Below are 25575 nucleotides of genomic sequence, written 5' to 3'. Positions count from 1 at the left end.
GAATTCTTCTTCCCACTCAGGCGGCCCAAGTCGGCCCAGCTACCCCTCCCAGCCACACAGCCGATCCTCCTCCCTGTCCCGTGGGCGCCGCCGCCGTGTGCCATGGGCGCGCGTGGCGCACGGGCGCACACGCAGCCGCTGCTGTCGCCTGCAGCTTCGCAGCCGTCTTTCCTTCGCCGCTAAGCAACCGCCGCCCGACGTCAGCGCCACCTCACACCGCTGACGCCAGCCACTGCACCAAACCGACATGATCGACCAATCGGATGGAAGGACCGGTGCCGTCGTTCTCTTCTTCACGACATTGCCGCCGTGACCAAGACGACGACCTCCTTTGAGAACCGACCTCCAAAGCCTATAAATACCGGCAAGCCGTCCCTTTTTCTCCCACATATCCGAGGTCTCTCTCTCCCTCTCTTTCTCTCTCTTTCTTCCTCATGACCGGCTGCCGCCACCGTCGGCCGATCTCCTTCACCGTAGCTCCACAACCCAAACCCTCGCGCCATCGGGCTTGCCTCGACGAGGGGAATCCATTTTTCTAGTTTCCCCTCTTCCCTATCCACTCCATCAAGCCACCACAACCACCTCCCTTGCAGCCGAAGAGAAGCTCTTCTACTCGCCGTTCCGGCCAACTCCTCCTCTCTCTCGGCCAGCCACCGACTTCCCCGGGTGCGCGTCGCTCGGGAACACGCTTGGCCGCCGCCGTCGAAGCCGTTCCACCATCGGAGCACCGGCGCCCCTTCTCTCTCTCTCTCTGTTGTTACACGGGAAGAAGAAGAGAAGGCAGAAGATAACGGGAGGAAGAAGAAGAAAGAAAAGAAAAAAGGCTGACAGGTGGGCCCCTACACAGTACACTTTAATATTTTCTAGATTTAATTCAAATCCTATTCTTTAGAAGCCCATATCTCCTAAACCGTAGATCCGATTCCAGTGAAACTTGGACCTAAATTCATCTAAATTCAAACCCAATCTTTGACACCAAATTTGCTATTTTATAATTTTATTTGAATTTATTCAAATATAGTTTGAATTTATCTTTGCCTTTTCAAATATTTTCTTTTTAACCCAAAATACCCTTTAGCCACTAAAAAGCCGTCGGTTGGAACTTTACGCCTTCCATGGGGACATTCGTGTGGTCTATTGGCCCCGACGTCGGACCGTTGGTTGTAAAGCCCGGCAAAACCAATCCTAAGGTCGAAGTGCTGCTCCTGGCACCCCACGCCTTGATGCGTACAGCGGTCGGAGCTTCACTATTCCCTCGACCTCCACAGCACGCCGCACGGTTAGCTCTCGGGCTCTGTGTGTTCCTAACCGCTCCGCCGCCACTCACGGTTGTCGAAGTAACACTTCCGCCCCACTAAACCCACACAAACCTCCTATCCCTCTAGCTGTTATGCTGTCTGTTGACACCGGCTAGAGAAGATACCAATTCTAGTCGTTATACTGCCCAACTCTAGCAACGACTAGCAAACACCCAAATCCCAGCCGATATTCATCCTACCTCGATATCGGCTTAATCAAATGAAACAAACCCTAGCCAGCCTGCTATCCAAACTCCATACCAACCATTTACCCTTCTACTACCCATAGCCTATGCATGAAATACGAGCCGATATGGTTTTCTATTTCAGCATCGACTCGAGAACAACTAAATCCTAGCCATTCTTCTACCAAAGCCCAACCTCGACCAATGCTAGCCACATATCCACTTAGCCAGTCAGATTATTCAATATATCCCCTATTCTCCAAGAAACCAAAAACCACACATAAAATATAAGTGACAATTGTTACTTAATCCCCTCTAGCCTCAAACCCTTTAGAACCTACCCATATTAGCCCAGTAATCCCTACACCCTATAAAGGAGATAGGTTATACCCTAAACCCTAGCCCTTTTTGCTGTTTATCGTCTTCTTGTTATTTTATGGATTTTATTGAAATTGGTCCTTCCTTTTCTCTAGTAGAGTCTATTATATTTTGGAGGCAACCTGTGGTATTTCTAGCATCGGATAATCAGGTTGCCTATCTCAGAGTTATTTGCGTTGAAGCAAGGCAAGTTATTATTCCTCCCCTTGAACATAATTACCCTATATTCTATATCTCTATTCTATGCATTAGTCATTCATGATTTTGAATGCATAACCTGAACATATAGCAAACCAGATATATGCTAGATTTGCTTAGCCCTGCCTAGTTAGTCTGCATAAAAATATAATGAACTTAGATTGGGACAGTACGTAGGAATTGGTTGATTTCCGGGTGGCTAGTACTGTCTCAGTCGATATAGTTATTACCAAGTACTTATGTCAAACGAACGAGTACGACCGCAATTCTAGAATGGGGACAGACCTTGCAAAGTAGGTTATCTAGCAAAGGTGGTACCTCTGTACAGTGGTTCTTATTTAAGTCCTCGCGTAGGAGGCAAACATATGCCGCGAAGGGCAAATATAACATTTACCGAGGCGCAGGTAAATGATTTGTTGAGCTCAAGTGTGTGTGTATTGTGAAAACCTGGTTGAGATGACGGGGGTCTCTCAACCAGTTCCTCTAAAAAAAACCTCGGGAACGCCAGAACTCCTCTCGCTGCTGATAACGTTACGTTCAGAGCGCATGAGGATGAGAGTTCATGGAACAGGTGCCACTGATGTTAGTAACCGAAAAGCTTTGCCATGACTAAGCTAATGAATATTGGCATGCCATGGATTGCGGGTAAAGCGTACATTTACTGCAGTAAAGTAAACCTGAATCTATTCGAATAGCCGTGCTCATGGAATTGAGTATCGGGACTCATATGGTACTTTGGTTAGAAACCTAATTCAAGATTTTACTAAATGCTGCTGCATTTAAAATATCAGGCTTTCTATTTCTATATTCTCTGCCTTCTGCAAGTAACCGTAATCCTACTCAAATATTACTATTTCATGCATTCATTATTGAATATAATAGCTTGCTTTATACTCACCCTTGCTTCAAACCCCTTTTTCCAGAGTTAAATTGAAGTTCTTGCTGAAGCCAGGAGTTCAATCATATAAGTTAGTCTTATTTCAACCTTGTTCTCAAATCTAGATTAGTTAGATGGTTTAAGTCTATAGCAAAACCTTAGAGTTGAGTCACTCTATAGCTTCTGCTGTAATAGTTAGCCATAATCTTGTAAATTCCCCTATTATTTTATGTAATAACATCTCCTTTGGAGCCTTGTTTAAATGTACGCAATGAAGATCCAGATTGTTGAAGCTGTATCAATCTACTGATCCAGGGCTTGATACAGTTAAACATATCGGTTTCCGAATCATTAGTTTTGGGAGCCGACATGGACAGTTGACTATCTTGCCAAGCGGTGTTTGCCTCATATCCATACAAAATATTTTGGTCAATTGTGTTTTCAATAGATAAGTTTAGACCTTGATCTTGCAAAGGTTTGTATTATTTTCCACGCTACCTGATCATAATACTCAATCCTTCTCTAGTTTGTGGTCAAGAGCAGTGAAAGGGTTGAGAAAGAATGAGAAAAATGGGCTCAACTCGATGATTATTTTGATTGCTTGGGAGATTTTAGAAACATCGAAACGGCTATGTCTTTAATGGGACTACTCCTAGTGTGGAAGTTGTTCTCTAAGCAGTGGCTAATGAGGGTGCCCTTTGATGTTTGGCTGGAGCATCAAGGCTATCTGAGCATTTTGCTATGGAAACAGTGCTTGCTCTGTAGGGAGGTCGGCGTGGGCATTTGTTTGTCTTTTTGCGTTTCGTGTCTGTCATGAGAACTTGGTGATATGTTTCACCCATCACCTTCTTTCTCTCATAATGAAATGATATGCAAATCTCATGCGCATTCGAAAAAAAATATAGTTATTAGAGAGGCTTAAGGCAGATATATACCCCAACTGATTCATCCAATGAAAATAGTAATCGCTAATTTCCCATGCTTAATTGCAACAGGTAATAAATTACGGATTTCACTTGATTTTCAACTTATTTGTTCTTCTTCGTTCTTTCATTTACTCAGCTATTTCCTCGTTCCAAAATGTAAGCATTTCTAGGTAGTTTAGCTAATAGTAGGTTCAAGGGAAACTAACGATTTCCTTTCAGTCATCTCAATAGTCAAATTTTAAATTTTGAAGAGAGCATTACACGTTGAACCACCTTTTATTACTGAAGTTTTACTTTAGACTACCATCTATCCAGTCTTTTCACTTTGGTCGCCTATCCGATCCTACTCACATCGTCGACTGGCATTGAAGCACCAGGAGAGGCCATCGTGCTGATCAACTTCCCATGAGAAGTATAGGCATAGCTAGTTGAATAAATGGAGCACAGAAGAAAGGTTTAACTATTGGGATTTTATATAAGAGTAAAATACATGGCGGGTCCTTAAAGTTGAGTGCGGGTGTCACTTATATCCATAATCTTGTAAATTGCACATTTAGATCCACCATCTTGTTTTAAGTGACTCATTGAGGTCTAAACCCCACTTGACCGGCTCTGAGCGCCGACGTGGCACGCCACGCAAGCACCAAATTGCAAACAAGCCCCTCCGCAACAGTTGCGCCATGGACAGCACAAAAATCCCCAAATCCTTTGCCGTAGTCATGTCGCGCCGTCGCTGCTACCGACGGCGCCACGAGCGCCAGTAGCAAGCAGCACACTAGCACGCGACTCACGTGCGAGTTGCGGCAGCGGCGGCGCACAGGAGACGACAGGTAGAGCATGGAGGCGAGCGCAGGCGGGCAGGCGTCGGACGGCGGCGTCGTGGAGACACTGGGATCCGTAACATCGCGGCTGCGTCAGGATCCTGCTGCCGCACTGCCTCTCACCAGCTCACCAGCATAGCGGCATTGAGAATGGTGACGGAGGAGTGGAGGACGACGCTCGGGCGGCGGCGGTGGCGGCAGAGGCAGAGGTTGCTCGGGCAGCCGTCGGCGGAGCGGAGGAGGAGGTAGCGCGAGCGGCCGGCGGGGAAGGCGGGGCTCGCTCGTGCAGCCGACAGCGGAGGCGGAGGCAAAGGCAGGTAGCGGCGCGCACGACAGCAGCCATGGTGGAGAGGTGGAAGTGTCGACGCGACAGGCATGCCGAAGAGGCGCAGCACCCAGCGCACGTCACCGGCGCCGACGGCGGGCACCGGATCTCCCTGCCACCGACGCCTCTTCTCTTGTCGCCCGCCACCGACACCTCCTCTCTCGCCGCTCGTGACCGATGCCTCCTCTCCCGCCCCCACTAACTCCTCCTCTCTCGCCGCTCGCCACCGAGGCCTCCTCTCCCGCTAACCACCAACGCCATCCTCCGCACCCCCAGGTTGAAGATGACAATGACGAGCTTGGGCGCGGTGGCAGCGATAGAGTCTCGGAGCCTCGGAGTGGAAGGGCAGAGTCGACGACGCCGCGTGGGAGGGCAGCGGGGCCGTCCCCGTGCGCCGCTGTCCATCGCCCGCCCCTCCGCGTAACCGTTCACTGCTCGCCACCGACGCCTCGCCGTATGCACCTACTGACCTGCGTCCGTGAGAGAGAGAGAGAGATTTTGGAAGAGGGGAAGCAACAAGGGGGAATGCAAATATGTTGTCACGCTGGACTGCCATGTAAGCCAGTCAATCCGGTCAGAGGTCCTTTGGACCTCAATGAGTCAATTAAACAGGATGGTGGACCTAGATGTGCAATTTACAAGATTATTGACCTAAGTGAGACTCGTGCTCAACTTTAAGAACCGGCCGTGTATTTTACTCTTTATATAATTTAAGACTTTGTCTGTATAGTATCAAATACTTTTGCATCTACAATAGACACGATCTTTTATAGTCTAGTCTTTTGCATACACACACACATTTGTAGATGCCATATGTTAGCACTGAAAACGTTTTTTTTCCTCTCAAAGTCTCTTGGTTTGTTGTTGAGTTATAGCTGCCACTCACGATCAGGATGGATGAGCAAACATGCATATTGTACGCACACCGTGACACTGCCGATCGAGATTGGAAGGCATCAGGAGTTGGAGCTTGCGATTAATCTCATATACGTCCACCGTCTGGATCGTCCTTCCGTCATGCCTAGGCATATGGAGAAGTCGATCAAATCATATGTTCTCCATCAGGCCTCTAGTGGTGTTATGGGATACATTTGATAGCAGCCATTCCCGCCAGCAGTATACTACGTAGTTCTACTGTCGTTTTCTCGTCTCATTGACATTCACAATTCAATCGTTTTATCCAATGCAGCAATGGATTACTACATGTTTCATAATTCTGATTTTTTTTTTGAAACTTTTGTGCCCTTGAGATACCAGGAGGTACTCCCTCTATCCCACTCACTAAGACATACACGCACTTTAAAATTCGACACTTTAAATATTAGACCAATAAAATATTTTATTTTATATTAAATTTTATTTAATAAAGATAATATCATTGGATTTTCAATCAAATTTACTTTTATATGATTATGATTTTGTTGCTATAAACATTACAATATATGAGAAATTTAAAGTCAAATATTAGTTTTAAAAGAGTGTGTCAAGTTTGACCGCGCTAAGTGGAATGAAGGGAATACCAAATATTTGACATTTACAGTACCACATGTTTATTACTGCATGGAGGTAGTAAATGATAGGCCACAATTTACCCCTATATAGACATACAAACTTGCTTGTTCAGGCTATGGCTTTGTCTCTCGAAATCTCAAGTTTGTTGTTGTTGATTGCTACTGCTGCTAGATGCTCGATCAGGATCACCTAACATATTGTGCATGGAACTGTGCTGCGATTGAAAGGCATCAGGAACTAGAGCTCACCACCGATCTCATGTGGGACAGCAATCTCCTGTTTCAGTGCTTCGACCGTGTATCCCCATGATGACTAGCGCAATCACTCTAGAACTGACAAAATCACGGGTCACACCTCTTCTTTAACATGCCATGCTCACTTCATCTGGAGAGGGAGCTAATGATATTCTGAGGGCAGCTCTCGCTGTAGCTATCGCACTTTGATCACTGGTTAGTCAAGTGCAACGTTGGGAACAATCCTGACAACAATTAAGCATACTGCAAAGGGATTCTAGTATGGTCTGCATTTCATTCTTTGCAACAAAGAGATCATCGTTTAGTGTTTGAGCCCGACAAGCAGAGTGAGTTAAATATATGACTTAGTGTTTAATTAGTGGCAGGACCTTTGTGAGATGTTGAACACTAGTTCAAGATGGTCGTCTCATCAATAGATATAGTTTCATTTTGATGAAAATCAATGGATATCTTTTAGTTCCTTGACATTCTATTTATTTGGAATGGAGAGAAAAAAAAAAGGTGTTTCTCACGTCACTTGGATGCCAATTAATTTGCTGAGACACAATGTGCACAACTACTGTTTGGTTTTTGGTCATATCACTGATCTGCTTAAATTGTGTTCATTTAATTTGCCAGTACAGATTCAGAAATTGGAATTTACACTGTTGAATGTCAACAGGTTATCCAATGGCACTCGCTGTCCAAAAGTAATAGTGACCAGTACAGCAATTTTGAATAGAGAATGGAAAATGACAAGGACACCATTGCATATACATAATGCAAACTGTCGGAAAAAAAGAAATAAAATGAGTATTGCAAGAACAGAGAATGTTCAGATACCTGTAAAACAGTTTAAATTGAAGAAGTTTCCATCTTCCAACTTCCAAGAATCAACCATGACAGTCTGATAGCTCCTACGTCAAGGTCTAGGAGGGTGGGAATGGGAAGAATCGAGAGCTGAAGATTGGCAAAAAGTTATATCTAGTCTGAACCTGGGCATCAGGATGATAAGCATGATCCATATGATATATGCGTAATAAGTGATCTAGGCAAGATGTAACATATCAGTATTTTGATTTGCTTTCGCTGCCTTCGTTCCAAAGAAAAATAGTTTGCTAACACAACTTCTGGTTCTTCACTACCGAGTCGTATATTGTAAAAACTAGAGGATGGGGCGCGCCACTGGCGCGCCGCCTGGAGAGAGCTGTGGTGTAATACGGTATTGTTATTTTGGATAGCAGATTGTAATTAGGAAGAGTTCATAAGTAGATGCCACAAAGAAAGTAGTATACGTACATAGCAGCAGATAACATCATCAGCATAGGCTAACTCACTTGAGTCTGAATTACCAGATGAGCAATACATGTATTTAGTAAGATACAAACCAACAAAAACCGCCAATAAAAAAAGATTACATTCATTTCCAAGCAAAGCAAATCTCAGGAAACACTTCAGGCGAGGCACCAAAACTCTCCAGGAACTACTCCAATCCAAGCATGCAACCTTGCCTAACAAAGAACTTTATGAATCCCAGATTATTTGTAATAACAGAAGATCTACAACAGGGTACAACCATTCCATCAGAGCCAGGAGACAAGATCCAAAGAACAATTGGCACAGCGTGTTAATCCCGCTAATGAAGAGCAGCAACAGCGCCTGGATCACCCGACCCTTTTCCCCCTGATATCAAGACAACAAAATATAAGCCATGTTCATCAATTCTGACATGCAAAGGCATCACAAAATGATAGTAGTAACACGCTAAATGTCCTCTTGACATATTCAAATGTACATGCCAACAAACGGAATGAACCAAAGCTAATATAGCGAAATAGTACTTTTCAGGTTATTTTTGGGGAGTAATCACCGAGTGCAGATAAAGAGTAGGGAAAAATGTAGGAAATACACTTTTCATGCAACACATCAAGACCATTTTGCTCGTGATGCAAATCAAATCGAAAATCACATCTGTTTAATACATAAACCCACTCCAATGGTAAAAAACTTCCTAAACATCAGAATATCAATAAATATAAAAACATATAATCAAATATGCAACCATCTAGCAACAAGATTTAGCAATGGGATGCACAGTTACTCATGAAGCCATGAGGATGCAACTATCTTAATACACAGGTAAATCTAGGCTGCACACAACCTCATAAGGACCTGCTTCATTGCGGGGATGGCAGGCCAGTATAATGGAAACTCTCAGTGTAACAACGGCGTACGATCCTTGCATCAGAGCCAGAAGACAAGGCCCGAAGACCAGTTGGCGCAGTGTTTATTCCGACAATGAACAGCAGCACCTGAATCATCCGAGCCTTCTACCCCTGGTACGAAGACAACGAAATGCAGGCCAAGTTAATCAATTTTGAGATGCATAGCAATCACAAAATTATAGCAGCAACAAATTTGATCTCCTCTGACATCATCAAATGCGCATGCCAACAAGCGAAATCAACCAAGACTAAGATAACAGAATAGAGCACTTTTTCAGGCGATTTTTCGGCACAGTATAAAGAGGAGGACAAACAGTACGCAATACACTTTTCATGCATCACATCAGGGCGATTTCGACATAATGCAAATGAAATCCAAAATCACACCTGGCTGATCACATAAACTACATTCTTTCCAGGAAAGCAGAATGAAACTCATGAGCATGTAAAAATCCTAATGCACAGGTAGAGCTAGCTTGGACACGACTCTAGAGGGATTGAATTGTGATCCATGAACAAGTAGGGATAAAAGATGAACATTTGAGGTCAACAAGGGCAAGGAGTCAAAGGATTAGGGAGGATTATGTTAGAATTACCTTATTTAGGTCATATTACTATAAAGTTCTTGAGAAAAAAATGTTTATCAATCATCTATAATGAGGTGGATAGAGCTATGTCAACTGCAGAATTATGTTAAACACCACAGCACACCAATTTCAGGATAATAGCGAGACATTATAGGAATTAATAAACATAAATTGATGTTGGTACACAATTAATAAGGCTATTGGGATATCTTTATTATATGAGGCTATAATAATCCTCTTAAATCTTTGTAATCCTAGCGTAAATTGCGTTGATGCTTTTGGTTCAGCTAATACCGGTTACCAGAGTAACATATTGAGCCTGCATTACAATCATTGTTGCTTGGAAAATATATTAAGCTAAGATTGAGAATAGCACAATAGGGTGCTTCACTGGAATGATCAATTTATATTTTGATTTCACGAAATAGTAAAAACAAAAATACTCCTACAACACATTTAACCTGTCCAACCAAAATAGTGCATTCAGAAACCATGTTTTGCAGAGCAATAGAGCATCATAATTCACCAAATATACTAAACATTTCAAGATTAGCACAACAACAACTAATTTCAAGGCTTGAAGGATGTTCTCTGTAAAATAAAAAAAAACACCTTTTTCTGCAAGGAATAAAGTAAACCATATATGTGTGAGGCTATGACAGACCTGTTCAGCAACAAATAGTTTGGATAAATGAACTGAATTTATTTGGTGGCATGAAGTTGACAGTTAATATTTCGAGTATTGCTGAATGAAAAATGCCTTTAGTTGATCACTCTGTCTAATTCTGACATCAATTAACCCAAACCAAAATATCAAAGTTATTGCAAATAAGGACAAATAACATTTAGCCCTGCTTTTGTTGATCTAAGTCTCTAACAGCGTACAATCACAAGTGGTAAATCGATTAATTCAATGTAAGGAGAACCATTTTAAGTTAAGCTTGAAAGGAAGAGAAAATTTTACAGGTGCATAACATAGAGAACAACAGGTCAATGATCCAACCAAATTCGAGCAGGTTTTATACATTTTGAAGTCAGCGGAAGTGCATAGTCCAGAACATAGATAACTCACCTTTTACTTGAGTTGCCAAGAGCTCAACAGTACAGCCTCATCCTTGCCCTTCAGCTTCTTTGCTGTTACCATCCTACAACAATGGTATATGTCATGAGCATTTGCTGAACATTCCCTCAGCATTTCAAAACAAGGCTGTTGAAAAGGAAAGAAAGTTGAATACTTAATCACATCAAGATAAATCTTTAAAGTATTCCCTAAAATCTAAACAAAAAAAGTATTTGTACCATAACTAATGTACATACTCCGGAGCATGACGCTGATAATGAGTTATATGAACAAACTAATGTTCAGGAACAAAGACAAGGGAAACAATATATTAATGAAGCGCTGCTACACATTTGTGCTATTTCATAACCATATATGTACATGGCACTGATTGCATGAGAAACTACAAAACTAAGTATGACAGATCTTTCTTAATATCCATAGCCATGATACCAAGTAAAACTTTTTCATAATACTTTTGTATAAACACAAGTAGGTCATATTAATTAAGCACAGAGGAAAGTTTTGCCAGAATTCTATATAGAAACTATTAAGCAAGGAGTCACCAAATGGAAATCAATCATTACGAGAGGATGTATAATAAGCCAACCATGGATCAATAAAAAACAAATCAGTGGAATAATAAGATGTGCCGGCTCAAAGAAAAAAGCACTCGTACCTAAAGAGCTTGCCGCAGCATTTGGATCAGGAGTCTTCAGCATTTTCATACATTTGTTGATCCTATCTCTTTACCTGCTAACTGCCACATCCAATTTATTACTAATCTCCCCACATTTTCCCTTCTATGTTTCTTTGTCTTGTGTCTCCAAAATCTTGCCAGTTTCCTTACATTTGTGCCTCTCAAATGACACCTCAACCCCACATTTGCCTCTCTTTTAACTCCCACATTTGCCTCTGTTTAACTCTTTGCCATTTGTCAAGTCCAAGTTCATGCCAATATCTTCAAATTTGTCTCACGAGTCGGTATTGCCAATCTTAACATTACCTGTTTGATTATAGTATCTGTGCAGCTCTCCGAAAACACCCCAAAAGTAAAACTTATTACATTTTCCTGTTAAATTGGTAATTATACAAAAAAGGTTAGATGATAAATTTGTACATGCATACTACTTTTTAAAATATTTAACAGGGACTGTATAGCTATGCACATGCAAACTCCATGTGATTTCATCTGGTTGTAAGAGAAACTATTGCGACAAATCAAAAACAGGTATTACAAAAAAAATTGAATTTAAAAAATATTCATACAAATAAGATTACCAAATAGCAACTTTGAGAAATGGATGCATCACAGTATCAGTTTGTTTAAGCATACCAAGTCCAAGCATTGTCAGTTATGGGGGGATACATGACATGGTTTATAATGGAAATGGGACATAAAAAGGATCATGGAACATATTTTGGTATTCTTGGGTAAACAATTTGGATGAAAATATCAGCACCTAGTAGCACCAGCCTTGGTTCGTAACCCAATATGCAAAGAAATATTTTTCAGGAGATGGTCAGAACTCCCGTTTGGTCTGCAAAGAAAAAGAGAGAAAACACACAAATGCAGATAAGCTTCATGCACACAGCTGCATCCTGTAGTTGATAAAAAGAGTTTAAACTCCAAAAGAACTCGCATTCATTTTTTCAGGATAAATTGTTGAATTGGTTTTCAATTGCCGGTAACTGAAATGAATACTCCCCCCATCCCAAAATATAGTAATTTCTAGCATTCGTAATCCATCCCAAAATATAGCAAATTTACCACCTACATTCTCTCAACCAATCAAAACCTTCTTTGTTTAATTTCTCCCCCTACCTCCTTTTCTCAACAAATCATAACATTGACCCATTTAATTCCACCTACTTCCTTAATACTCGTGTTTAACCCCAAAACTTCTTATATTCTGGAACGGAGGTAGGACTTGTTAGTATATGACAAATGATATGACTGAACCCACTAAAATCATTGGTGATACTTCTGAGGATTAATTTCTATCATGCCACCAATTAAACATCTGAAAACTTCCTTATTTTATAAATAATGAGATGGGTCCACACCAGTAGGTCCACATGCCATTGAGACAAGTGAGAGGAACAAAAGGAAAGTCAGTAGAAGAATCGATTTGAAGGGTCATACCTTTGAAGAGAACTAATGAAGCACAGTCCAATATCTTGCCCTTCTGGAGGTTTCATCTTGAATGTTTTTGGCCACAGATGAGAAAGAGATCTAGCCTGCAGCTTTAATATTTCGGCCATTAGTTTTGAAGGTTCATATACTTGGGCAGAAATTTCGAAAGGGAAATGGGCTTCAAGTCCATCACAAATATGTGTTAGCTCCAGTCACTTCAAATTTACCCCTAAAGAACAGTTGCTACTATATAAATGGAAAGGATTGTTTGTACTACCCGTGGAGATCAAGTTATCTAAAAAACATCTTTGTATGTATATAAGAATTAGTATGACACTTTGTCGTTGTGCAGTTAATTATATGACACCTCAACTATAATATGCACAGTCAGCAAAGGCTTTGATCCACCTATCTAGATATTTGCTTTTAATCTGGAAGTAGTGTGTCAAAGAAATAGTGGAACCCTTACGCAAAGGTGTCATAGCCTTTAAATCATTAACTATGTTGATTGTATAGATGATCTTACAAGCCATAAACTTGAGATTTTAACCGTACTATATAGAACTACTAAATCCATACAGTTGTAGAAAATCCAACAAGCGATGAATTATTGTATGGAAGGACATGGGTTGAATAAAGGTAATTAACTTGAGAATCCCATGCAAAAAGGAACCGAACACATTTAATTTGTCTAAAACACTAAATTATATGAAGGACTGAATTAGACAGATTCATTTATATAAACTCGCATTTAACCGGAATAAGGGCCATAATAAATAAACTCAACTTGAAACAATGGGAGCATAAAATTAACAAATCTGTAGTTCAGTGACCTAATGACTAGGAATACTCACCTCTTGATCTGTGAAAAGCCCAATAGTACAGCCTTATACTTCCGCTTTGGCTTCTTGCATTTACCATCCTACTGCAATGGTAGAAGGGGGAACACTCACAACAATAGTAAAGCATATATACTGCCTTTCATAGTAGTCAATGCTACCTCTAATAAATCAATTTTCTGGTGAATACATTCAGATAACAAGTGCATCCCCTAAAGTAAAAGAAGGAATGGAGGATAAGATATTTAATCAAAACAAATCAGCAACACAAAAAAAATTTTCACACTTACATAATTATTTTATAATAATTTAATAGTTAATTAAAATAAATAAGCAAAATCTTATCAGAGCTGATGGGGAGACCAAGATTAACTAAAGAATTCCCAGAGGATAATTTAGTATGTTGTGGCAGTACATGCACCGATGATCTTGCATAATACAGGTAAGCTAGTGATGTCATTTTATTAAGTATGCGCTTGTTTGCAGTGACCTGATCGCCACCCAAAAAAAAAATCAAAAGGTGTTAAGAATATTTAATATATCACTGCTTAATTTTTTGTCAAATATCTGATCATTGCTTAGTAACATAACATAGGATAATGGCTCGAATGTTTTACTGATCATATTCCTCATGTAGAGATCCCAAAATAGATATTTTTGAGTTGTATACAGACCCTCAAGCTAAAGTACAATCTGCAGATATAATTGTGCCGTAACGCCGCTTGTTGCAACTAAATGGACACCCACTTGATTGGAAGTAGTCAGTGCCTATCAACAAAGATAATGCAGGCATTAGGTGAATTTACAGATCTGACTGCCAAGGGCAAAATGTGCAGATAAATGAACTTAACACATTAGCAGTATTTAAAAGAATATTGATCTACAATTTTCATTACTGATGAAGGGGAAAAGGGGGGTGTATAGAACAATATATTTAAGTGGATCTGAAACTACTACCTTTCACATAGAGGTACCAAAGATGTGACCAAGAAGCAGCTTCATTCAGTAACAGCTGTGCTTTTTGTACACAAGCTATTCTCCACCGGCGAAGGTTTCTTGTCCCAGCAGACCTGAATATTGGATGGCGTTGACCAGTCCCAGATACCAAAGATTAGGCATCAGAGCTATGATAAAAATATTCATCTCCGAAACTTTCAGAATTTAGACACCAAGTATATTTTTTAGATAATGGAAGCTTCATTGAACTGATCATTAAATTACATCGAGATGATACAACTGTCCTAAGAACAATTCTGACCTCTGCATAATTGAGATGCATACAGCCAAGACACCAAATATTTGGACAGAATCTTTTAGCAGTCCAAAGGATAAGATTCCTTCACATATATATAATCAAAAAGTCCATGATCGATAAGACATAATGATGCTATGTACGAATTGATTACCACTGTTGTTAGACTTCTGTCCATGCAAAATGCAGGATCATCCTAAGATATTATCTGAAAAAGATGAGCTCTGGTGATATATGACGAGCTCCAAAACTTCTAAATGAACTCAACAAAACAAAATTAGTTCAGTTTAGTATTTTCTTTCTTTTTTTTTTGAGAACCAGTTTAGTATTTTCAGATTTACCCAAACAAATAGTTAAGCAAAGGCACTATCCTGTCATAGTATTCATATTAGCAAATAGTTTGAAAACAGATGTAACAATGATGTAACAGACTCAGCAATTTGTAGGACATAATCATATAAACATAGATTAGTTTGGTAACAAAGATAGTAAGTTTCAAACTTTAGGAAGTGTGCACCACGACAGTTCAGCTACAAATAAAAGATAAACAGATAAAAAATGTTCATGTCGCCTAAGCCAATTGCATGATTAGATTCTGAACTAAAATCTCCTCAAAGTGAAATTCCAAGTCGGCAACTCATAAGATTAATCAAATCAGGTCGTATCTGGACCAAGTAGTAACCAGATTTCCTCTTGGTCTTGCCTGCAGTTAAGTCAGGCTAGCTAACAATATTTTTAGGTCCATTTGGCACAGACGACATTGCACCCCATCAGCATGTGTCAAATAGCACAATATTTTACCTCCCTGGAAGTATCACCACCAAAATCCATCTTTGTGGATCAGGCCATCGTCGATGATGGAGCTGCTGATCTTCTACTCCAACTCCAATACCATAAAGTTAGTGACTTGCCCTGAAAAAGAAATAAATCTAGAAGATATAAAACATATTTAGAATAAAAGGATGCTAAAATTTTTACCAGAAAGAGCTGACTTCCTAGGTACAAATGTAGTAGTACAATTTTATTACTTGCACGCTGAATACTCTTTAACCTCACAATCAGAATAAATAATCAATGCCAATATATTTTGTTCCTCTTAATTATGATCAGTATGTGGATAAATGTATTACCCGGTAATAATCCGCACATATTTACTAACCCACCCGTCATGATTAGTGAAACATCTAGCAACTGATTTCACAATAGATTACTAAAAAAGGGGATATTCCTGTACAGTTTCATCAAGCCACTGAATTATCTTACTTTTGTCCCAAGATAACATACATGGCATCATCTACTAACCACTTATAGTAAAAGTACCGGACAAAATTGAATGTCTAGGTTTCGGTATAAACAAATAAAATGGCTAGGTTTAAGAGGTATAGAAGGATAAGCAGTCAGGAAATGAAGACATTACACCATAATGGAGTGTTTCTTAAGCATTGTATTACTACCTAATAGTTTGTTCTAGAGTGAAAAAACTGTTGTTAGTATCATCTAAAACTTTTATCTAGAAATCATCAATCAAGCAGAAAGCAAAGGAAAAGGCACAAAAATATTTCATCACATGAGCACGTATTAGCTAAGAACTGCATTGATTTATAAAGTGAGTACATAATATATCCCTTAAGACATTAGCTTAATGACTTGTTACGGTCTTATTTGTAATAGGAGCAGTTCTAGGGGCTTCTCTGATGTACATTTCCACTGTTACAAGAATAAAGATGGCGGATGAAGAAAGTACATAAAAGATCCATGTGGAATCAGAATTATCGGTGGTCAAACGAAAAAATTACAGGGTAAGGTAAAGATAATTGTCTATCTTAGAAATGGAAATTGGATGTTTCTGGTGAGTTCCAAATCCTTATAGAGATCATACAAATCAGATTAGACCTTTTCTCTGATATTCTAAAGATCAGTAGTTCTCCGTATACATTTCTATTCAGGGGGCGGGGGCGAAGCAAAAAGGAAAATGCATGCAACTCTATAGAAGAAAAAAGAAAATGAACCCACACAATGATTATGCATACCTGGTTCTTCTGTACTTAACATCAAGCTTTTTTCATGTCAAAGAACTACATTAGTTCAAAAATATGATTTGATCAAGATCAAATATAGTAGATCAATCAATGATTCAGCAAAAGAGAAAACTGGTAAATGATATATTTTTACCATATCCACGCAATTTATGATGCCATCATTGACTGCACAAATCTTGAAACTTTCCATCAATGCCTAAGAGTAATCCCATTATATTGCCATTCATCATGAACAAGAGCAATCAGATAAATGGTTCTAACCAACACCACTCAAAATTCAGAACTTACAACTGAGGTCAGCCATACCAGAGATAAAGCACACTGTATAAGTTAGCTTTTAGATGCTGCACTGTCAGGCTGCACACACAGTTATAACATTAGTAAAAATGAGCCAAACTAATTTAGATAAAGCAGATGATATACCACAAAAGGTTGTGCATACTACCTGACAAGTGACGACCAAGTGACCAACTAACCAGTAGAGCAGTTGACTGTAGCAGTTGCTCCAAGAGCCCTTCCTTGTATAGGTTCTGTCAAGAGATCATCAAGTTATGAGTGTTTTTAACAGTTCAACATGCAAACATTTAAGTATTTAACCACCATAGCATTTCCTTCAAAATATTACAAATTTTTTCCCCTGGGATAGTAGATTTCTTGCTTAGAGGTCCCTTTATTAAGGCTATTATTGTTCATACAATTTTTTGAACTTCTTAGTTCTATTGACATGGACAAATACATACGATCAATGAAATAAGGTGTAGCAACTCCGTGATGATACAGAATAATCCAAATGCTAATAGCTTAGGAAAAATAGCCTATCCTGCATTAAATGGAATAATGAATTATAACTCACCTGAAAGTGGAGGATTGATGGTTTCACTAATCTAGTTTTGCAGCGAAATTCATAATACTTGCTGCTCTTATCCACTTGCTTGAAAAACTGCATCACTGCATCAGCCATCAGGGGAAAAACAATTTAAATCAAAGGCAAAACATTTAGATCCTTGGAGGTAAAATTATCAAGGTATTTTTAATCGAATATTACAGCCAAACTTTAACAGTGAAACATAATTGGTTGTTTGCTTAGCAGCCGCATAGAGCACACTCACACAATGGATGATCCTTTTCGGCTCTTGTCACGCATCGATCATGGACATATGCTGTAGGTCGAGACCGCCGCAACTGTGATGAATCACCACACAGACACTTCCTCCTAGTTGACCCTAAACAGCAACAGCTGCAGAAAGAAGACATGAAACATGGAAGAAACATGCAGCAAAGGTGCATCTAAGTTTCTCTAACCATTGAAGCAAGGATTCACACCTCTAGCAACCGTAAAGCCACCGGACCACCGCACTGATCCGGCCGCTGTAGAGCTGCTGCTTCACCACGGTCGCTCCACGGCGATAGCCCGACTCACCTGCAGCCCCCTCACACGTCTTCGCGCTAGGGCCTTGGGTATCCGGAAGTAGCCTCAAGGGAAGGCAGGGTACAAGAACTAAGATCATCACAAGATCAAATTAATACTGCATATCAAAATCTACCTTTTTCTAATTGACTAATCCAGCCAGCAAGCACCAATCTCGGATCACCTAACCACGGGCTCTGAATATAATCGAACTAATTTTCAGTCAAGACACAATTAGAATAGGAAATATTGCCGATCCCTAACAATTTTATCCATGAAAAGAACAACAATGGCAGCCTGAGAGAGAGAAAGATTAATCTAAGGAGAGATGGGAGAGAAAGGGGAGGAAGGCCATCTCTCTGCTTTTGCCTGCCGGAGCATATGCCATGGTCAACCGCCGCTGGCCATGACCGTGGAGGCAGCGAAGACGGTGGAGACGGCGCTGGGTAAGGAACTAACGGCGGCCGCCGGGCATGTTGCCGCCAAGCTCGTTGGCAGATTAGTGCCATTATCAAGCTCTAGCCTGGATCCACGTTGCCGTTGAGGTCGCCATCTGCTTCGAGCCGCCATGGAGCTCGTCAGCCAGACCTGCGCGACCACCAAAATCCACGCCGCCGTCGATGATGGGATGTGGGGCGGGCAACGAGGGATGATGGGAGCGGCAGGAAGAGGTCCCCAATAGATCTTGAAAGGCACATGCCACCTGTCTAGCACCGGAGAGGGCCAACCTAGAACTGCATCAAACAACAATGCATCACAAAGCAGGACATGGCCGACTGAAAACAAAGCGTCACACAGCAATGCATCACAAAGGAAGCCTCTCTTTTTCAATCTGGCCTCTCGGGAGCGAATTGGTACCTCCTGACCACCGAAGAGATTGAGCCGGCCGACCTCCCCACCACTGGCGCTAACCCGCTCCCGCTCCTCGGCATTCTTCTCCAGGCAGTTGTCGACGGTCAGCAACTGCACCTCACCACCCTGCGTGTCCAGGATGCACCGCGAGTCCCCGACTGACTCCACCGTGACCGTGAATCCATTGATGACCACCAGCGTTGCCGTGGTCCCCGACACCTCCCCCGAGATTGCCATGAGAGAGTGCGGGGGTCGTCGCCATCACCACCGTCTCGCTCTCCGCCGCCACATCCGCCTCCTCCTCCGCCGCCGCCGTCACCATCGTCGTCCTCTTCGCCGACCGCCATCACCACCGTCTCCATCTCCCACCGCCGCGTCTGCCTCCTCCGCCGCTGCCGCCGTCGCCATCGTCGTCCTCTTCGCCGACCGCCACCGCCTCTTCCTCCCTTCGACCCCCTCCGAATCCCCGTCGGAACGAGCGGGCGGCGGCGGCTAGGGTTTGGGGGGCCGGAGATGGTGGCGGGGGCGGGCGACGGCGACGACGACGCGAGGCGACGGGGAAGTCGGAGGCGGCAGCGACCGTGGTGGCGCGAGGCGACGGCGACAACGATGGCGGAGACGATGGTGGGAGAGGGGTGGCGACGACGACGACGACGACGATGGTGGAGGTGGCGGAGGCGATGGCGGAGGCGGCCGTGACGAGGCGAGGCGACGGCGACGGCGATGGTGGAGATGGCGGCGCGAGGGGTGGCGGCGGCGGCGGCGGCGGCGCGAGCCGCTCGGTGGCGGCGCTGGAGAGGGAGAGGGACAGGGTGCGGGCGGCAACGGATAGGGTTTGGGGTGTTAGGTAGTGAACGCCATTTTGCGAAAAAGGCCCTACGTATTCCACTTTTACATATAGGTCCTTATCCGCTAGAGGTGGCCAAATGGGCCGGGCCAAACGGGCCGCCCGGGGCACGGCCGAACCTGTAGCAGGCACGGCCCGGCACGGCCTGCTACAGTAACGGGCCGTGCCGGCACGGCCCGAGTAGCCGTGCCGTGCCAGCGGGCCGGCACGGCACGGCACGGCTACTGTAGCGGGCCGGCACGGCACGGCACGGCACGCCGGCGGCCCGTCAGGCGCGGACAGGGCGGGCGGCGGTCGAATGGGAAGGCGCCACGTGGCACTAACGGCTATTTGACCGTTCAAATTTGAAAATAACCGTTGTGAGGCTAAAAAATTCATAAAAATTTCGAAAAAATTCTAAAAAATCTCAAATTTCGCCCTATAAATAGGGCATGAACCCCAGCCATTTCTCCTCATCCCACACTCCTCATCTTGTGCTCTCAAGTGTTTTAAGTGCTCTCTTTGTTCTCAAGTGTGCATTTTTTTTGATTTTGACAAAATTTGCTCAAATTTTGTCAAAAATCAAAATTAGTTTCGTAGTTCAACAGTTTGATCGCAGAGGTTTGAAGAGCTCGCGGTTGGAAAGATGTAAGTAATATTCAAATTTGTGTATTATTTGTATTGTGTTTGTGAATTCAATAAATATTCGAAAATTTGTTTATGTCGGTTTAAATTTTCAGAATGGATCCGAACTTTCCATACCAGTCGCCGTCGTTCACCTTGGGTGATTTCGACCCCAACTACATGTCGGGGTTTGACGGTGCCTCCGGATCGGCTCCAACTCCACCATCTGTGGAGGAGGTACCGGTTCATACGGCTGTCGTTGAGGAGGTACCGGTTCAGGCGGAGACAGCTTCGGAAGGATTTTCCGGAACCGCGAGCGGAAGTGTTTCGACACACACCGGCTCGAAGAGATCGAGAACCTCCGGTGTGTGGCAAAGCTTCGACGAGATAAAGGAAACATGCCCCGACGGAAGGGAGGTATCGAAAGCCCGTTGTAGAATATGTAGGCAAATTTTATCTGCTCGTTCTTCTGGTGGTACAGGTCACCTCAAGCGCCATGCGGAGTCGTGTGCCAAGAAGCAAGGAATACAACTCCGGCAGCAGCAACTTATGGTAAACCCAGACGGTACGGTACGCAGTTGGGAGTACGATCCCATGGTTGCTCGGGAATCTCTTGTCCGGTTAATCGCCAGGCAAGATTTACCCATGAACTTTGGGGAGTCCCCTGCTTTTGAACATTACATTCAGCAATCTCATAACCCTAGGTTTAAAGCTGTGAGTAGGCAAACATCAACTAGAGATTTAGAGAATGTTTATCACAAGGAAGCAACTGCACTTAAGGAACTGTTTAGTACATGTACTTTCTTTGTTAGTGTTACTTCAGATATATGGAGTAGTAGAGCTAGAGAGGATTATCTTAGCGTAGTTGTTCATTTTGTTGATGATGATTGGCAATTACAAAAGAGAGTTTTAGGGCTTAGGTTAATAGATGTCTCACATACAGGAGAAAACATAGCTGAAAGAATTAGGGAAGTAATTAATGAATTTAATCTTGCTGATAAAATATTTGCTGTCACCCTAGATAATGCATCTGCTAATTCTAGGGCTATTGAAATATTGCAACCTTTATTTTGTGTGTATGCTCAATCTTTTCTACTCCATCAGCGTTGTGCATGTCATATAATTAATTTGATTGTTAAGACTGGCATGAAGAGGGTAGGTGACCACATCGATGCTGTTCGTCAAGCAATCGTGTGGTTAACTGCTTCTAACCCGCGGATTGCTGCATGGAAGAGGTTTTGCAATGCGGCCGGTGTGAAAGCTTGTAAGTTTGCCACCGATGCAGAGCATCGGTGGAATGCAACGTATTTAATGTTAAAAGTTGTTTTACCTTATAGTAGTTTACTTTCTGATTTTGTTCAGTCACGTGGTGGCCCAAGAAACAGTGACGGGTCTTCAGTACTGAACGAGCATGTTTGGGCAATTGTCCAAAAATTTTACCAATTTCTAGAAACTTTTTATGATTGTACTCTAACTTTGTCACAAGTTTATTATCCAACTGCTAATATAATTTTGCACAACCTTCTTGAAATTGCTACTTTATTTAAAGAATACGAAAATGATGACGTTCTAACTGAACCTGTCTTTCACATGAAACAAAAAAATTTGAAATATTGGAAAAATATACCTATGTTGTATGCTCTTGCTTTTGTTTTAGATCCTAGGTGTAAATTAAGGGGATTGTCTGCTATTTTATCACTTGTTGGAGATACTATAGGTGTAGATTATAGTTCTTTTTATACTGAGGTTAGACGTAAATTATATGAGGTTTTTGGAAGATATGAAGTAAAGTTTCAGGAAGTTCGCCAGCAGAGACCCCCTCCTATCCCCACTACAGGTAAGAAGAAGATACAGTGGGGTAGGATTTGGGATGGATCGTCTTCAAGTTCAATCCAAGGTGGTGGCAGTTCGTCGGCTACAAGTGGAGATGCCTCTTCGCATGTTGTGGCCGAAGAGTTGTCCGGTTATTTGGACAGCGACGCCATCCACCACGAAGCACAAGATTTCAACGTCCTCGGGTGGTGGAATGACCACAAGATAACATATCCTGTGCTTTCAAAACTAGCACGGGATGTGTTGACGGTGCCCGTGTCGACGGTGTCCTCCGAATCGGCCTTCAGTCTATGCGGCCGAATCATCGAAGACCGGAGGACGACTCTGCGCAGCGACCACGTCGAAATGCTACTAAGCGTTAAAGACTGGGAGCTTGCTCGACAACATGCCCAATACACTGCGGACAACCAAGAATTGGCCGCCCAGTTCGAGCAACTCTACCTGGATCCAGACCAACCCCAGTAGAATTTTGTTAGAAGTAGTTCTGACCTTTGAGCTGTACTCTTTTCTTTGTCATGGTTTTCTCATTTTCCCCTATGAGTTTTTACATGACAAAGTTTTTAACGAGGCAGCATGTATTATTGTATCCTGTAATGATATAAACATCAATAAAGGTCATTACTATTTTTAACAAATTCTTTTGCAATATTTTCGCAAGTGTGGATTTATCTTCAAATTATTTCAAAATAATGAATCACAATCTATATTTTTAAATTTTTCAACACAACAAAAAAATACCATTTTTTCTTTTTTTTAACATTAGCAAATCATTACTTTTTTAAAAAACTTTTATTTCCATTTTTTAAATACCATTTTTTCATTTTTTAACATTAGTAAATCATTACTTTTTTTTAAACATTTTATTTCCATTTTTAATTTTTTTTCCTTATACATTTCCTTTGCTTTTTTTTTAAAAAAAAACACTGTGCACTGCAGGCCCGTGGGCCGCCGTGCCCCGAACGGCCCGTGGGCCGCGGGCGTGCCGTGCCGGCACGGGCACGGCCCGGCCATCCACGGGCCGTGCTTGGGCCGGCGGCTCGGCACGTGGGCCGGCACGGCACGGCCCGTTTCATCAGCCGTGCCTAACGGGCCGTGCCGGGCCGGGCCGTGCCGCCCGTTTGGACACCTATATTATCCGCGGATTCTCCTCTCCAAAAACTGTTCGCTAGGGGCATATATGTTATTACATAAAACTGGAGGGCCTTTTTGAAAAAATACACTCGAGCACTGTAGTACTGTAGCAAATCGCTGACGTGGCATAGTCGAGCGGCCGCCCAGCCCGCTCCTGTTTGATACAGCTCCAACTCCTAAATTTAACTCCAGGAGTTACTCCTAAATTTAACTGTGCCAAACAGGCCCTCCCAGTTTCTAATGAGTGTTACATGTCTTGTACTGTTGATTTTCTCTTCAATTTCTTGGGATGATCATTTGACCAAATTTCTATAAAGGGCCTATTCATTCGTGGTTGCGACGCAGCTGGCACCAACAGTGCTGTGGTACTGCACATACGTGGCACAACCGCAGCCGGCTTGCTGAACAGGCCCGAAATCCAAAGATCTATCCTTGTTGAAATTTGTTCAAGGACAAACAAATTTAAACCTATTGGCTTCACTTTCAGTCTACGATGCTACTACAGGTGAGCATGATACTATGTTCAATGATACTGTACACTTAGAATCGGTACTAAAGGGTCGTGTGTTTTATGACCGAGCCAGAGATGTAAAACTTTTTCATTATTAAAAAAACAAATTTAAACCTGTGTCACTTGATATACTAAATGAAGAAAAAGGAAAATTGCTTATTGAATGTGGAAGAGCCAATACCATTACATTCCACATGTATGTAGGATCATGTGAAAAGAAATACGGTAGTGATGCACTGATGCAAAAATGTCTAAATTAATTATTTGCGACTGGAACAGCACGTATACACGACGAGAAAATCTCTTGTATACCTCAGAAATTTTAGCTAATCCCTTCCATGTCCCTAAATTTTTTTTACCTGTATACCCCAAAATTTGATTTTTTGCGCGATGCATTATCTATCACAGAATTTATTTTTAGATAGTGAAATAAAAAATATGTATTTATTTTTTAAAAAAGTCATAAAAAATGAAGAGCATTCATATAAGGATAGGACCACCAATGCTCACAATAAGTTTTTTTTATGAATGCTCCGGTAAAAACATCCATTGTCCTATTAAAATTTCAAATAAATATTTTAATTTATTACATTTGTTTTATTTTCAAAATTTATGTCAAAATTTTCTGCACTAATTATATTTAGTCTCATTAGTTTCATAAAATGCACATACTATGCACACAAACAAAATTTTCAATCGTTTTTCAAGTTTACATTCAAACCTAAAGCATCAAGGGCAAAAATGACATTTGCAACCAAACATAATAGCGAAATGAAGGAAAATGTAACAGTAGGGGCATGGAAGGGATCAAGTTAAAATTTCAGGGGTATAAAAGAGATCTAGTAATTTTAGGTGTACGAAGGGATTGAGTACACGGAGAATTTACTCATAACTAAAGAGAGCAAAGACACATTTGTTTTCTTCGGACTATATAAATGCATTGCAGCCTCTCATAAGAGTAAGACCTCATATCTCGGTTTGCATAGAAGAGAACATATAGACTGATCGAAACACATGATGTTCAACTTATTGTATGATATCCGTAGAATAAGCATGGTAGGGAGGCACTTGTGCATTGCAGCTTAAATTTCACGTTTCACCTCATCTAGAGTGTTGCAAAAACTCTGATGGATGTACTTTCCTTTGTTGGAAGAGGGTCACGCAGTGTTCTAGGCTTGGGAGGTAATGGCAAGTCAGATTTCTCATGATTGTAGACATGGATAAGCTCATAAGATAAAGAATGTACCAACAAGTTGAATGCAGTCATGCACCTGCCGGTGCCTAGTCGCTACACGACTACTCTCTCCGTTTGATTTTTCAAGATACGTTTGATCATTCATCTTATTCAAAAAATTATGTAAATTATTATTTATTTTATTGTGACTTGATTTATCATTAAATATTATTTAAGTATTTCTCTAAAAAAATATATTATTTAAGTATGATTTAAATAAAAAATATTTACTTTTGCATAAAAATTTTGAATAAGACAAATGAT

At 41.7% G+C, this 25575-nt stretch overlaps 2 long non-coding RNA genes across 12 annotated transcripts; one reads left to right on the top strand and one right to left on the bottom strand.

Moving 5' to 3' along the window:
• Window positions 1-386: 386 nt before the first annotated feature.
• On the top strand, window positions 387-3329 carry LOC107279020 (uncharacterized). The gene is made up of 3 exons (XR_010736888.1): window positions 387-831; window positions 1957-2047; window positions 2983-3329. It is a non-coding gene; the product is annotated as an uncharacterized lncRNA (long non-coding RNA).
• Window positions 3330-8077: 4748 nt separating this feature from the next.
• Window positions 8078-18513, bottom strand: LOC9268744 (uncharacterized). 11 transcript variants are annotated; one of them, XR_010737200.1, is made up of 20 exons: window positions 18216-18513; window positions 18002-18129; window positions 17746-17840; window positions 17338-17422; window positions 17199-17249; window positions 17026-17088; window positions 16884-16928; window positions 15655-15765; window positions 15008-15061; window positions 14860-14938; window positions 14559-14671; window positions 14276-14369; window positions 13617-13687; window positions 12772-12866; window positions 12089-12166; window positions 11632-11697; window positions 11305-11540; window positions 10638-10710; window positions 8915-9089; window positions 8078-8436 (listed from the first exon to the last, which is right to left on the bottom strand). It is a non-coding gene; the product is annotated as an uncharacterized lncRNA (long non-coding RNA). The 11 variants fall into 11 exon arrangements; XR_010737202.1 differs by lacking the exon at window positions 14860-14938; XR_010737201.1 differs by lacking the exon at window positions 15008-15061.
• Window positions 18514-25575: the final 7062 nt, after the last annotated feature.

Source organism: Oryza sativa, chromosome 10, assembly GCF_034140825.1.
Source record: "Oryza sativa Japonica Group chromosome 10, ASM3414082v1".
Taxonomy (NCBI): domain Eukaryota; kingdom Viridiplantae; phylum Streptophyta; class Magnoliopsida; order Poales; family Poaceae; genus Oryza; species Oryza sativa.
The sequence above is the reverse complement of the archived record's forward strand: the minus strand, read 5'-3'. Positions and strand labels throughout refer to the sequence as shown.